The sequence below is a fragment of the Danio rerio genome, chromosome 23 (assembly GCF_049306965.1).
Source record: "Danio rerio strain Tuebingen ecotype United States chromosome 23, GRCz12tu, whole genome shotgun sequence".
NCBI classification, from domain to species: domain Eukaryota; kingdom Metazoa; phylum Chordata; class Actinopteri; order Cypriniformes; family Danionidae; genus Danio; species Danio rerio.
In genome coordinates, this window is record NC_133198.1 from 48,455,300 (window position 1) to 48,471,847 (window position 16,548).

A 16,548-nucleotide genomic window follows, 5' to 3' on the forward strand; every position below is an offset into this window, starting at 1 on the left:
AACCAGCCATCGTCACAGCAGAATGAACCACTAACTTTTTCAGCATATGTGTTACCCATATGTGTAACCCAAGTCACCTATAGCTCGTGTTTGAACGTGTTTGGAGGAAACATGCAAACTCCACAAAAAAACACCAACTGACCCAGCCAAGGCTCGAACCATTGACCTTCTTGCTGTGAGGCGACAGTGCTACCCCCTGCGCTGCCCCCTTTCGAGACTATTTCAGTTAATTTTCTGCATTTGGCAGCGTCTGATTTTAGAGCAATCTTTTGCTTTCTCTGAGTTATCAGCATCACCTTTCCTTTTTTACAGTCCGTCTCTGACAATCAGCTTGTGCTACACTTACTGTTTGTTTGACATTCTTGCCAGATTTTAATTACATCCGCGTAACCTCTGATTGGGTCGGCCCCTCTCGAAAACCAGCCGGCCATTGCCGATTGGGCCAATGCTTAACATTTATTATTATCATTACTATTATCATCATCATATTCACTTCTTGCAAGAGATAAAAGCTGCCTGCATGTAAAAACAATACATATAAAAATAAAAAAGAGCACATAATATATCATTCGCAAACTGGGTATAACCAAAAAGCATATAATCCCCAAGAGGTGACACTCTAGTGTAATTTGGTAAACAGCCACTAGATGGCGTGGCGGCCGTTTTGGAATAAAAACTCCAATAGAAAAGCAGCAAATTATAAGTCTGTAAAATAAACTACTAAAAGTGTTGATGATTGTGATAGTAACTGTTGTGTTGTCATCTTTCAGGTTGTATCTCAGCTTTAATGCGCTTTTTAAATAAATAAATAATAAACAAAGCAGCTGCTTGCCATCGCAAAAGCAATAAGATGCACTGGACAGCCGATCGCTTTCACTCCAAGATGGCGGAATCCGGGGCTGCTGCTGGGTGCTGCTGTTGCAATAGGTCATTCCAAGCTCTTTGGTATAACTGAGAAAACATCTGTGGTGACTAATCATGTCATTCAGAGCTCCGCCCCTTAAGCTCAAGCTTATTTGCATACACTTGAGCCATCCAATCAAAACGCTTTGCTGAATTAAGCCCCGCCCTGCAGTAATTATTTTTAAATGAATCGTTTCTCCCAAATGGACATCAGAAGTGGATGAAAAGATCTGCTTCATGCCTCAAATCTGCAGTGAATCAATGCCAGTGTCGCTGAATGTGTATAATGTTCAACTGCTTCTTTAAAAGTGGGCTCCGGCGCGCGCGCGCACACTGCTGACGTCAGAGCAGAAGGAACGCGCGGTTTTGGCGCTGAGTGTGTTTGTTGCCTGGCGACACTCATCAAGCCGAAAGACTTTCAGCACAGTGTCCAGAAACGTGTGTGTGTGTGTGTGTGTGTGTGTGTGTGTGTGTGTGTGTGTGTGTGTGTGTGTGTGTGTGTGTGTGTGTGTGTGTGTGTGTGTGTGTGTGTGTGTGTGTGTGTGTGTGTGTGTGTGTGTGTGTGTGTGTGTGTGTGTGTGTGTGTGTGTGTGTGTGTGTGTGTGTGTGTGTGTGAAATTAGTGAGTGTGATGTAGTGTCAGAGGTCAGACTGTGGCTTGTAAGTTTGGCAGGTGTTTTGCGTCAGACGGACTGTAGTGAACAGATGAAGGCCTCAGATCATCCATCACTCGACGCTCCACACACACACTGAGGTAAAACATTTCTGACTATAGACAATATACATTGTAGAGCTGCAGGACATTGGATAAATTTGACATTGCGACCTTTTGTTTTGCTGTATTTATACTGCGATATGAATTCATTTTCCCCAGAATCAGTTCAGTTACTGTTTATTTGTAGAAGTTATTGTTTGAAAGCAGCTTCACAAGATGTGCACATAATCAAAGTTAATGTTAACAGTTACCAAAACTATTAATTACTTATAACGTTAACCGTTAAAAGCTATTAGTTATTAGTAGGGATGCAACAATACAGTTAGCCCACGGTTCAATACATACCTCGGTTTTTTAACACCGTGTTCGGTTTGATTCTCATGGCTTAATCATCATTAACCTGCGGTCATTCCACCCCAAAACATGGCACCTGTTTTAATTAATATTATTAATTAATATTATTAATTATTATTTAATTAATAATATTATTTTTATTATTATTAATTGATATTAATGATTACACCTGGTCAATGAAAATCAGATGATTCACTACATTAATAAATATGACAACTTGATCAGAAATCTAAAAAGGGGAGAAAAAAAAAAAAAAAGAGTAGACGCCGATCCGAGTTCGAACCTCACCAGAAATAATTTTTATTTTTTATTTTTTAGTGTTAGGACGTATAATACTGTTTGGGTTACTTATGTAGGGGTACATATTTTATTTTTTTGTTTGACGACTGTTACAAAGGACTGGATATAAAGCATTAATGTTCTCATATTTATGAAAAAACACATTTGAAGTTCTAAAGCAGCTGTGTCCTCGAAAAAGACGTGTTCGTGTCATTAGAAACTGAATTGGAAATAACGTTATTTTAATATAGTCAGTCGTCGACTGAGGTGGGCCGGTTTAAGGCTTGAAACGCCAGAGCTAAAAAGGAGTCCCACTCCGGCCCTGCTTGACACGTGTTTTTTTTTATTCTATAGACCTTTTTCTTGGAACGCAAAATTACCCATAATGCTTTGCGTGTATGCGCAAGGAGAATGCGAAGAACTTCCGGTCGGCAGCTGATGCGTGTAAACAGTCACATTTGGACAGCTTTGAAATTATAGTTTTAATCTATTTTACCTGCGTTTATCCTCTTTGAACTAATACTGTTGTCCATCAGCAGCATCTCCTGGACTGATCATTTAAAGAAATGCCATCTAATAGGATGGAAAACAGCTGCTGTGAGGCGTTTTCCCCTCGTTGTCAGACGGCATCTTCTGCAGTTTAAATGAAGCCTCGTCATCGCTAAAGTCGACATTTTCTCTTTATTTCAAATATATAACCAGCCCAAACTAATGTAATTCACATAAATGTTTGACACACACACGTAGCCTGTACTGTGCCACTGACACACTGATTTAATAACTGTGACAGAGTGAAAATACAGGCTAGTGTCAATTCAAAATGACAGAAAAACACAAACCGTGGTAAAAACAACACACAAAATAAAACACAAACGGCTCGCGATTAGAATGAACAGCAAATCAGCAGCAGAGGATCAATAACAGACTTTTATTGCTCTGTGTGAACAGCGCTTTTTTGATCTACCGGTAAAGTCGTTCCAGTAATTTTCCAGATATTTACCTGTATCACTGTGTTAAAGAGGCTTTTCACAGTAATTATTCTTAATTTCTATTATATACTTCTATGTATGGTCAAGTTAAATCCTAATTAAAAATCACACATGCAAATGATAAACTTTCACTCCATTATGATCTACCTCTTCATTCATTCATTCATTCATTTTCTTGTCGGCTTAGTCCCTTTTTTTAATCTGGGGTCGCCACAGCCGAATGAACCGCCAATTTATCCAGCATATGTTTTACACAGCGGATGCCCTTCCAGCTGCAACCCATCTCTGGGAAACATCCAGACACACATTCACTCTCATACACCTGACAATTTAGTCTACCCAACTCACCTGTCCGCATGTGTTTGGACTGTGGGGGAAACCGGAGCACCCGGAGGAAACCCACGCCAACACGGGGAGAACATGCAAACTCCACACAAACACCAACTGACCCAGCCGAGGCTCAAACCAGGGATCTTCTTGCTGTGCCACTGCGTCACCGTCTACCTCTTCAGTTATTCCAAAAAACAATATATGTGTAATGTGTGTGTCTGTGTGTGTATATGTATGTGTGTGTGTGTGTGTATGTATGTATATGTGTGTATATGTATATATATGTGTGTATATGTATATATGTGTGTGTGTGTGTGTGTGTGTGTGTGTGTGTGTGTGTGTGTGTGTGTGTGTGTGTGTGTGTGTACAGAGGGTGAAGTCGTGACCTGTGGTCATTGCCAGGGAAACTCTCATCTGACGTGGAACTATTGTGTCTCACTCTCACAGGAGGAAATAGTTCCTGAGCGCCGCCCGTTTCCAGGGGGAACTTTTATAGGGGGCGGACCCTGAGGAGGTCAGAGGTCACATCAGTCTGTTACTGTGAAGAATGACGAGCTATAAACAGGCCGGCGGCTCAATGTGGCACAAAGCGCAGAAATGTGAGTGAAGGAGATCACGTTTAGAGGCTTTTTGAAGATGCATCGCTGAGAATCCGCACTCATGTGACGTCTGAGGGGGCGGGGCGTCACTCACGGCAACCTGTAGCTATGTGTGACGTCACAGAGATGCTCCTTAAAAGGGGGCAGCAGCACCGCTCACACAGAGACCCGTCCTGAAGCCATACAGGACAGAACCGAAGCGCTAACGACACGATAACGTTTTCAGAAGCGTTGGACTGATATTTATTTTGTGATCGACAAATTTTGAGAAATACTAGTTTTTTAACGAACAAAGATGGCTGCTTCATCATCTCTGAACACTCTTCTTCCTGCTCTTATCATCTTCCTCTTCATCAGCATGATTGCACAGGTGAAGGGGCGGCCGTCACCACGACGACCAGATGCTCAGGTGAGGACTCAACCAATCATAAGAGCTGGGGGGTGTGGCTATCTGACTGATCGACCAATGACTGGGTGATGGGGAAACCTGTTCGAAAACAGACAGTGTATAGATAGTTAAATGGGTAGTAAAATGCTTTTTTTTTTGTAAAACATATTAAGGAAAGTTATATTTATGTAGTTTAATGCAAGTCTGAGTTTGAGAAATCTTTTAAAAACCATTTATTCACTGTTTTCTGTTTAATTTTTACTGATCTGTACCATAAGTGTCTTATGGTGTGACCACAAAAATGAAGAAAAACAGCTCTTAATAATATAGACAGTGGCGCAGTAGGTAGTGCTGTCACCTCACAGCAAGAAGGTTGCTGGTTCGAACCTCGGTTCAGTTGGCGTATCTGTGTGGAGTTTGCATGTTCTCCCTGGCTTCGCGTGGGTTTCCTCCGGGTGCTCCGGTTTCCCACACAGTCCAAACACATGCGGTATAGGTGAATTGGGTTGGCTAAATTGTCCGTAGTGTGTGAATGTGTGTGTGGATGTTTCCCAGAGATGGGTTGCGGCTGGAAGGGCATCCGCTGCATAAAAACTTGCTGGATAAGTTGGCGGTTCATTCCGCTGTGGCGACCTTGGATTAATAAAGGGACTAATCTGTCAAGAAAATTAGTGAAAGAATGATTTATCTTCATTGTTGGACACTTTTCTTCATATCAAGAGGTATCACTCATCTGATGATTGATTATAAAGCGTGTTTGGCATGCTGTCCCGGGAGAGAGCCCTGAGCTCATATGATCCTCGAGCACGAAGGTCACTCACATTTGCAAGGCGAGAGGGGAGTTTGAGCTCAGGTAGATCTGGAGTATGCATGTGCACATCGATGCTCGAGTATCGATATATCGATACTTGGAAACTTCTAATTTGGTATCGATATTTTTTTAAGTATCGTTATTTTAACTATATTTGAAAGATTTCTGCATAACTAAATGTTTTAGCGCGGTGACGCTTTGTATGCAAGACGTTACACCAATCAATCTGTGGCGGAACGTCACATGAGCGATTAGGTGCCTTTCAGATAACTTACATACTCAACACACGCCAGTCACACACTTCTGCATGATGGAATGACACGATGGCAGAGAGGTAACGCAGCGTGTTGTCGTGCTCATTAGCTGAGAAAGCATTGCACGAGCAATATTTGTAATAGGAAAGTCGTACACAGCAACAATACAAGCAGCCTTTATAAACACTAAAAACAGACAACAACACTGAAACTTATACATTTACATTTACATTTAGTCATATAGCAGACGCTTTTATCCAAAGCGACTTAAAAATGAGGACAAGGAAGCAACAATGAATAAGTGTTATAGGCAAGTTTCAGGTGTGTAAAGTCTAAGAAGGAAAGTATTTGTACTTTTTTTTTTTTTTTTGGGTACAGTTAGTGTGATATCCAGAGAGGCAGTTGCAGATTAGGAAGTGAAGAAGCGGAACAAAAACAAGATGCCCAGTGTTCCTCTGTCTGACAAAAGACATAGGAGAATTTTAAAGGAGGGAAACCTCTCTCTCTCATTCTCTCTCTTTCTATCTCAATTAAATTCAATTCAATTCAATAGTTGCTTCATTGGCATGACAAATGTTTAGCCAAAGCATTTCTAAAAGTTTAAATTAAAAAGAACACACACACACACACACACACACACACATAAATATATAAACATGGTAAACACAGCAAGTAATTGTATAGGATTAAAATATATAGTATAATAATTAAATGCAAATAAATAAATAAAATAATAAACCAGAATAACAAATCAGCTCTCTCTTTCTCTCTCATTACCATTAGGTGAATAAATATAAGTGTGTGTGTGTATGTATCTGTGCAGTGTGTATATACAGTATGTATGTGTATGCAGTGTGTATATGCAATATGGTTGTGTGTGTGTGTATGCATATTTAAATGTGTATTTATATTGACATGTAATGATTTTTCAATATTTAGAAAAATTACGTTAACATGTTAAATAATAAGTGGTATCTGTATTGTAAATTTTTTAACAAAAAGTATCGGCATTGTATCGAATTAAAAAATTGTGGTATCGCCCATCCTTAATCTGGAGAACTCCCCTGCTGTAGTAGCTAATGAACAGATAGTGATTGCTCTATAGAGATAGCTACTTATTGGAGCATGTCTATGGGGCTGATTTGGATTAGTCAATTAACTACATAAAACTTAAGCTGCATGTTTTTGAACGGTGGTAAGAAACTGGGGTACCCAGAGGAAACCCATGTGAGCACGGGGAGAACGTGTAAACTCTGCACAGAAACGTCGGCTGGCTTGATAAAGACTAGAACCAGTGACGTTCTTGCTGTGAGGCAACCACTGGACCACTGTGCAACCCATCTATGTAAGGAGGAGGAGTAGGGGTGGAAGGGGGGATTCTTCAAAATGAAGATGGCTGTGATATGGAACTGAGGCTAGTGACTTAGAAATCGTCTGATTGGTGAATCATAAATTAAATAATGCGGGACCAGCTGTAAGCAATCATAAGCGCGAGATCCTCTCGAAATTAAATGAACATGAAAATAAAATTGTGAATAATAAATAGTAAATAGTAAAAAAAATGTGTTTTTCCGTGATTTGTTGTACATTTCCAATAGGGACGTCACACCAAGAACAACAAAACTGAAGTTTTATATAGTGGATCCAAAAAAGAATTGAATGCAAAAACTGAGCATATTTGTTTTTTTGCCTGATAAAGGGTTAAAGCAGGATGGATTGTGATTGGCTGTCAATATTTTTATAGTTGTTAAATATCTTTAAATATTTTTGTGTATTTTTATCATTACCTCTGTTTTTTTGTTATTGTTGGTTGTTTTTAATATAAATAAAAATTTATAATCTTTCCCAGAGATGTGTTGCATCTGGAAGGGCATCCGCTGCATAAAAACGTGCTGGATATGTTGGTGGTTCATTCCGCTGTGGCGACCCCGGATTATTAAAGAGACTAACCCAAAAAGAAAATGGTAAAAAAAATAGTAATCATCATATATGAATTGGATTTAATTGGATGTTTAAGATGCAAAATTAATTATGCCGTTTTTAGTTTCATATTGATAAGACATCATAAGAAAAATTATAGGTGACTGAGATTGAAAGCATTTAAAAATGTTAAATAATTAAAATAAATTAATTAAATCAACAAGTAAATAGGCACATTTAATTTCCTGCATTTTTCATTTTTGTTTAGTTTAAAATGAAGTATTTGATATAGCTATAACTATAAAACTAATCTGTAAAAATAACAGATATATGTGTGCAGATATATAGTCGTGTAGTGTTGTATTGCATTTTTATGTACATCATGTCTTATTAAGTCTTGATTTTCTTTTAGAATTTTTATTATTCTATTTATATCAAGTTAAATGGGCGTCTCAGTGTGTAGCACGATCTCTTCACAGCAAGAAGGTTGTTGGTTTGAGATGGGTCAGTTGGTGTTTCAGTGTTGAGTTAGCATGTTCTCCCCATGTTGGCACGGGTTTTCTCTCGGTGCTCCAGTTTCTCCCACAGTCCAAACACATGCGCTATAGGGGAATTGAATAAGGTAAACTGGCCATAGTGTATGGGTGCTTCTTAATGTTGGGTTGTGGCTGGAAGGACATTCACTGTGTAAAACATATGCTGGAATAGTTGACAGTTCATTCTGCTGTGGCAACCCTTGATTAATTAAGTCAAAAAGAAAATATAATAAAAAATTAATTAATAAACAATTTTTTTCAAAAACTATAGAGTGTTGAGACTGAAAAACGGATGGCATATGCTTTTTTCAGCATCAATAAAGCAGCATCATTTTGAGTTTTAAATTAAACTTGTTTGACCGTCCTTTAAATTGCTTAAATATTTATATGCATCATATAGCTAAGTAGATAGATAAGATAGATGGGTTAATAATTTTAATTATATTGAAGTAAAAGTATTATTATTTCTAATCATTATCTGTAAATTACCAATCATATAATGCATTATAAGATGTTAAATGCTTTATATTTTTGTATAATGCATGCATTGCTTGATGGGATTCATATTTCTTCTTATTAAAGCCATGAGATTTCATATATTTCAAATCAAAGTTTCCAGTCTTGTGATTCTTCTCATAGCTAGATGCTATGATAATGCTTTAATCAAGACTTTTTAGTACATTTTTTAGGAATGAATGAAGAAAATAATGCTGGAAGAAAAACTGCTGGATAAAACGTGGATTAAAGAGATTAAATGTATTTTTGGGATTGCACTGTGAGATAAAAGTTGAGTACTGGGAGCTAGAAAACTATGGGCCCTATCATACACCCGGCGCAATGTGGTGCAAGGTGCGACGCTATAGTTGTTTGCTAGTTTCAGCTTGGTGCAGGAGTCGTTTTGACGTTTTCCGCCACGCTGTTTAAATGGCAAATGCATTTGTGCTCACACGTGCGCCCATAGGCGATCTGGTCTAAAAAGGAAGGCGTTCTGAGGTGCATTGCTGCGCGTTGCTATTTTGAGAAACTATAATAGATTTTACAATAGACTAAGACAAAGCCGGTCTATTGTCCAGTGCAGAGCGTGTTAGTTCTGCACCTCGCTTACACACGGCTTAATACACACAAGATGTAGAGCAATACGCAAAAATCTTTACAAATGAAAAAGAATAAAAATATTAAGGATATATTTAGGATATAAATATAAAGGATTAAAATCTTACAAAACATATTATTTTCTAGCCTACATAAATTTAAAAACCACCGCCTTCATGTCTTCTTCATCTCGGGAGGCTTTTTCAGTTCATTCATAACAATTTGCTTCTGTATAATGTTATTATTATTAGCAGTATTATTTATTATATCCATATTTATATTTGTTTTATTAAAAACAAGCTTAGATTTGTCCACCTGTCAGGTTTTAGACCATATGGGGCACAGCATGTGTTTTAGGATATAACTCAGGTTTTTGAGCACACTTGGTCATTATTGTTCATTTATTCGTTTGCTGGAAATTAGAACTGAATTTAGAAATAGTTTTGAAACAAATCTTTGCGCTTAACAAACTAAATTAATCATTTATAGGCTAATTGATGTCTGTGTGTCCAGCACGTTTCCCTATCCACGAGAGCTAAAGTGAAACTATATTATAAGATGCCTCATCTCTCATTCTCGCGCTGCAGATGCTCTGTTTAACTGTTTTCTCTCTAGTGACGTGTTCAGTTTTTACACTTACAAAGTCCGACATGTTAATAGCGAATGCGCTTATGGCACAACGCAACTTGCTCTTAAAGAGAATGGGAGATGAGATTGGTTTATTCTCAAAACACACCTGTAACTCATTAAGAGAATAAGCTCAACCCTGTTAGACCATGCTCCACGGCGAATATTTCCGTCCTTAAATAAGTGGATTCAGACACGCCCTTAATGCTTTTGCACCCTGCGCTTTGCACTTTGCGCATGGATCGTCAAAATAGAGCCCTAAATGTCAAACTGCTATATATTGATATAATTTCAGACACAGATTGATGAATCCCACACATTTGAAAAGGTATATTTTCATCAATCAGCATTGGTATCGACGAATGAATTGCATTCAGCCAGAATACGTGCAGTAGAAGAGTTTGAAGATAATGCTTGATGAAACTGCATTAAAATCCTGCTTCTTTATTTCTCCACTGTTTGTATATATGTGTGTGTGTGTGTGTGTGTGTGTGTGTGTGTGTGTGTGTGTGTGTGTGTGTGTGTGTGTGTGTGTGTGTGTGTGTGTGTGTGTGTGTGTGTGCAGGTTCTGCAGGATTTATTCGGAGCGGAGATCGGCTCCCTTCTATTGGCTCCTGTCGAGATCACAGAGGGCTCCGCTGAGGCCCCGCCCCCCTCACAGAGCCATGATGGCCACCGGCCGCAGTCGCCCCGTGTGCTGCTGGACATCCTCAGACAGCACAGGAAGCTGCAGGGGCGCAGCAGGAAGGGTGTAGCCAGGGGGTGTTTTGGGATGAAGGTGGACCGAATCGGGGTCATCAGTGGACTGGGCTGCTGACACACACTTGTACACTCACTCAGGTGCACATCCCTTCATGTTTCGTCTGTCCTAAATGACACTATTCACCATGTAGTGTGAGAGTTTAGTGCAGGGGTGTCCAAACTCAGTCCTGGAGGGCCAATGTCCTGCTCAGTTTAGCTCCAGCTTGCTTCAACCAGGCCCGGATTAAGAACTCAGGGGCCCCTGGGCACATTGTCTCGTAAGGCCCCCTACCACCCCTATAGTTGAATTTAAAAAGTAAGAATAATATAATAATTTTTAAATAAAATTATTCTATAATTTGTTGCCTACAAATTTAAATAAATGCTATATAGTACATATGTATTTATAGTCTACAAAGATTTAACTTATTTTTCAAAGCATTGAATAAAAATATTAATAAAACTATATATATATATAAATGCCCTAAAGCCGACTCGCTCCCTCGAAATTGAAGGGTGGAGGATATTTCAATGTCGTTCACCTGAACTGAAACGCATTTTAAAAGAGTGGCAGGGATTCCCAGAGGGATCAAGGCAAGGGAAAGTTGTGTGTGGAGTGGAACGCAGCCTCTAAGGTGACACTAAACCAGAAGTATCCAGACTCGATTCTAGCGAGAGCCGGTGTCCTGGAGAGTTTAGTTCCAACCCTAATCAAACACACCTTCATGGGTGTGGCAAAATGACTCGACAGCGCCACCTAGAAAAATTATACGGACGAGCCCTCGATATACGAATCACGCACATGCACGAAAATTGGCACAAACCTCAAACACACCAAAACATACGAAAAAGTCTCTTGGAGCCATATCTCAAACCCAACAGGAAGTCAGATATTTTTAACTTCCTGCGGTGAAAAAGTAGCGTTTTTGCCATTTCCAGGCGTTGTATCTTAACAAACTCCTCCTAGGGATTTTATCCGATCGACACCAAAATTGGGTTTTGTCATCTAAAGGCCTTGGCGATGTTAAATTGCGAAGCTTTAGAGTTTTCGTCGATGGGCGTTTCCGTGGCGGCCTCGCAAACTTTGATGATTCGCCACAAAACAGGAAGTCGTTATAACTCAGGCATGCATTATCCGATCTGCCTCAAAATTCAAACGCTTGATAAAGGTCCTGACCTGAACACGTTTACATGCCAATATCCAGATACAAACAGTGGATTTGTATCAGTGGATCAGCTAATCAAGCTCTTACTAGATATGCTAGAAACTTCCAGACAGGTGTGTTGAAGCCAGGGCCGGATTAACCAATGGGCATTATGGGCACAGGCCCAGGGGCCCGTGCGCACTAGGGGCCCCTGCGAGGGGGGAGAAAAAAAAAGGACAATTTCGGAGTGTCTTTTTTTCGCTAACGTTAATTGCAAATAGCGCATCTAGTTGGAATAAGCTTTTCAGGGTTTACGCCCATCGATGCCTGATTGATAGAGACAAGATGGGTGAAGAGCTGTTAAACATTACTGCCGCAGTGGCGCACTTGTATAGCGCACAGATTTATCTTTTGGCGCGATAAATTATAAACTCGGTTCGAATCCACCATCAGCTGAACTCGTGCTACTTTTTTTCTCCCCATTACATATCAGATTGGAAATATATTTATTTTTATCAGGAAGGAAACATTTTTGAAAAATAATGTAAATGTGATATAAAGTCACAAGTGTCTCGTGGGTATTAAATAATGTTTAGCCTTATTGTAGGTGCCTCCCTCTCTGCAAAAACTATATTGCTCAGACAACTGTATTTCCTCTGAGCAAAAAAATCGCGATAACACATTAATATTATTATTATATTTAAACTGCCTTTTTTTCGTTAACTAAACAGAATGCTGTATTTGGTCAAGCGCTGAAACGTCAGTTTTGTAATAAACCGCACTAAACTGAGCAGACTGTAGTGTAACGTTATATCTGTCAAAAATGAGTGGACAAGTGGATTTAGCAAACGCGAGAGAAAGAGGAGAGGAGGCATTTCATTGAGGCATTTTCCATACACACCATCTTTAAACAGACCTATGATCAGGAGAATGAGGGTACAGAAGAAGACATTATGTTAACTTTAAATGATGAGTAGCTAGCATTAACCAGGCGGAGGAGGTTAACGGCAGCGCGGACTGGATTCATCGTGTTAGAGACAGACAGAAAAGGAGAGAGAGAGAGGGAGAGAGAGAGAGAGAGAGAGAGAGAGAGAGAGAGAGAGAGAGAGAGAGAGAGAGAGAGAGAGAGAGAGAGAAAGGCCCAGAAGAGGAGAGAAGAGGTATTGTGTCTGTGATTTCGGATACTTTTAGGTTTATAATCAAGTCTTCATCACGAGAAGAGTAGAGAAAATACAGGGAGAGGAGGAGAGAGACAGTAAACCAGTGTTTGTATTATGAATGACTCAGATTGATAGAACTCAGATTGATAGAACTGGATTGGAGAAGCATTGTGCGTTATAAGCCATGGCAATAATATGCTTTATAAGTTTGTAAAAGCAATACATTAAAATACCATATACATACATATATAATTTGCCCACAAATTTAAATAAATGCTATATTCTTTAGCTGTCAATATAATACTTCGCGTCTATGGAAGAAAGAGTCAATAAAGATAGACAATGTGTAACATCATATTCATCAAAAGACGGTTTATGTGCAAGTAACTGCACCGGTCCGAGCAGGGAGCGAGCCGGCATGGGAGACGAGCTCCGATAAGATTGCAGAACAACGTCTGTCCCTGGATCCGAGGAGTGAGCTTTACGCGATCACCAGCTGGCTTCCGTTACATAAGGGCAAATATAGATGACTAAAACCTCATTTACTCATTTTACTCATACTTTTTATCATTTATAATGTCCAAGGCATTGATATTAATATTAAATGCTACTTTTGTGCCTTTAATAGCCTTTTTCTCGCCTGTTTACTGGGTTAAAAATCTTACATTATTCCATCTCCACCTGCTGGTGAAAGCTAGAGCAGCTGGCGATCTTCAATCTGCAATCTATTGCTTCTCCTGCAGTTCCCGGATGTAATGTTGAATTTTATCAGTCGAATTTGATCCACTGAATTTATGGAAGCGAATATTTGAACTGAAATAAAATGAACTGAAAATTACCTTTTGAATATTATACATCGTATTTTTAAAGGGTATTGAATATTTTGTAAGTGAGATCTGAAAATTGAATATGAATTATTGAATTTTTAAGTATGAAAACGTGTTTGAAATATTTTTCGTTGAAATATTCAAAGCTTAAATATACAGATATGTTAAATTTCAGGACCTAAAAATACAAACCCAGGAATTCAAGTCATTAAAATGCAAGAACTTGTTAATACGGTGTATTATTTTTTTCAGTTTGTGATATTCAACAAGCTTTTTAATTCAAGACTTTAGGCACTGATTTTGTTCCATAGGAACTGATCAACTAAATTGACCATAGTGTTTGATTGTCGGTGTGAATGCAAGGGTGTTTGGGTGTTTCCCAGTGCTGGGTTGCAGCTGGAAGGGCATTCGCTGTGTAAAAACTAAGCTGGAATAGTTGGCGGTTCATTCCGCTGTGGCGACCCCTGATTAATAAAGGGACTAAGCCGAAGAAAAATAAATAAATGTTGAACAGTTGACAAATTAGTCATTAGTACATGCGTAGCTCCTCCACCTCACCAATAGCCCCTCCCCTTCATTCTTAGCCCTTCCCCTTTGTGAATAACCCCTCCTTTTTACCAGAAGCCCCACCCCATTCATCATCAGCTCCTCCTCTTCATCAGAAGCCCTGCCCCTTCACACATAGCTCCTTCCTTTCACAGTAGCACCCCTTATCCAGCATATTTCACACAGTGGATGCCTTTCCAGCTGCAACCCAGTATTGGGAAACACCCATACACAATCATTCTCACTCACACTCATACACTACGGCCAATTTAATTAATCAATTTCCCTATAGGACATGTGTTTGGACTGTGGGGGAAACCAGAGCACCCGGAGGAAACCCACACCAAAACGGGGAGAACATGCAAACTCCACACAGAAACGCCAACTGATCCAGCCGGGACTCGAACCAGCGACCTTCTTGCTTGATTGTGCTACCCACTGCGCCACCGTGTTGCCAATGTGAAAATGAGTGAAGATTAATGATGATTTCACAGGAGGGCGAATCATTAGACCTGACTGTGTGTTTTACTGATGCTCTGTGTGTGTTTGTGTGCAGGTGATGATGATGGTGAAGGTGTGTGTGTTGATCAGTGTTCTTCTGTCCTGCTGAACATTCACGCAGCGCTCCTGCAAACAGCCCACAGTCCTCCTGACAGACCATAATACACTGACTGAACTGCACAACTCGGCACTGAACGCCTGTCTTTACAAGACCATGAGCTTTCCTCAGAACAGTGTGTGTGTGTGTGTGTGTGTGTGAGAGAGAGAGAGAGAGAGTGTGTGAGTATCGTGAGTGAGTGTGAAGAAAGTGTGAGTGAGTGTGTGTGTGTGAGTATTGTGTATTTATTGTGTATGTGTGTGTGATAGCATTATGTCGCCTGTGTGTGTGTGTGAGTGAGTGTGTGCACATATCCATGCATGTATGTGTGAGAGAGATGTGTATCTATTGTGTGTGTATGTGTGTGAGTATTGTGTATCTCTTGATCTCTTGTGTGTGCGAGTATTGTGCTTCTATTGTGTTTGTGTATGTGTGTGAGAATATTGTGTATCTATTTGTTTGTCTCTGTATGTGTGTGTTTGACCTCTGACTGATTTTCCAGTCAGTTTTAAAAATCTTGTGTGTGTGTGTGTGTGTGTGTGTGTGTGTGTGTGTGTGTTTGACCTCTGACTGATTGTCCAGTCATTTTATTAATCTGTGCACACATTTGTGTAAATTGTGTTTTGTGTGTGTGTGTGTGTGTGTGTGTGTGTGTGTGTGTGTGTGTGTGTGTGTGTGTGTGTGTGTGTGTGTGTGTGTGTGTGTGTGTGTGTGTGTGTGTGTGTGTGTGTGTGTGTGTGTGTGTGTGTGTGTGTGTGTGTGTGTGTGTGTGTGTGTGTGTGTGTGTGTGTGTGTGTGTGAGCGTGCACACACATTTGTATATATTGTGTTTTGTAAGGTATATGTGTGTGTGTGTGTTTTGTGTGTGTGTGTTTGACCTCTGGCTGATTGTCCAGTCAGTGTTTCTTCCTCTGGTTTGTCGTGTCTGACGTGACAGATCTTCTGTCCAGATTTGATCATGAGTGTGAACATGGTTCTCAGCGTCTATAACTCCAGGATAAACATGTTTGTGTGTCAATAAATGTTATTTAACATCTACATTTAATCTGTTGCTGCTGTTCATCTAAAACATCTCAGGTATAACTCCTCCTGACGACAGTTTGACTCGCATAATCAAAGGAAAATCATCACATTCTTACAGGATTTTGCGTCTTAATTAATGCTAAAGTATATCATTTATTCCTTGTATTTTGGGCTTAGTCCCTTTATTCATCAGGGGTCGCCACAGCGGAATGAACTGCCAACTATTTCAGCATATGTTTTACACAGTGGATGCCCTTCCAGCTGCTAGCAGTACTAGGAAACACCCAAACACTCATTCTCTCACACACTTCAGCCAATTTAGTTCATCAATTCCCCTGTACCGCATGTGTTTGGACTGTGGGGGAAACCGGAGCACCCGGAGGAAACCCACGCCAACACGGAGCGAAACATGCAAACTCCACACAGAAACATCAACTGACCCAGTTGGGACTCCAACTACCAACTGCGCCACTGTGACGATCATTTCAAGTATACAAAATGGGATCAACAATCAGCGGGGATCTGCTGTGTAAAACATATGGTGGATAAGTTGGCGGTTCATTCCGCTGTGGTGACCCCAAATTAATAAAGGAACTAAGCTGAAAAGAAATTGAATGAAATATAATATATAACATTATTTCTTACTCATTAAACACGATCAGTATAAAGGAAGAAAAGTACAAGTTACATTAATCACAGTCTTACAGAGAGA

The 16,548-nt window shown here is 39.8% G+C and overlaps 1 non-coding gene across 1 annotated transcript; it reads left to right on the forward strand.

The window, feature by feature from the left end:
* The first annotated feature begins 1,281 nt into the window (after nucleotides 1-1,281).
* On the forward strand, nucleotides 1,282-15,851 carry nppcl2 (natriuretic peptide C-like 2). Its single transcript, XR_012398831.1, has 4 exons — nucleotides 1,282-1,656; nucleotides 4,017-4,231; nucleotides 10,440-10,636; nucleotides 14,772-15,851. It is a non-coding gene; the product is annotated as a natriuretic peptide C-like 2 (transcript).
* The last annotated feature ends 697 nt before the right edge of the window (nucleotides 15,852-16,548 follow it).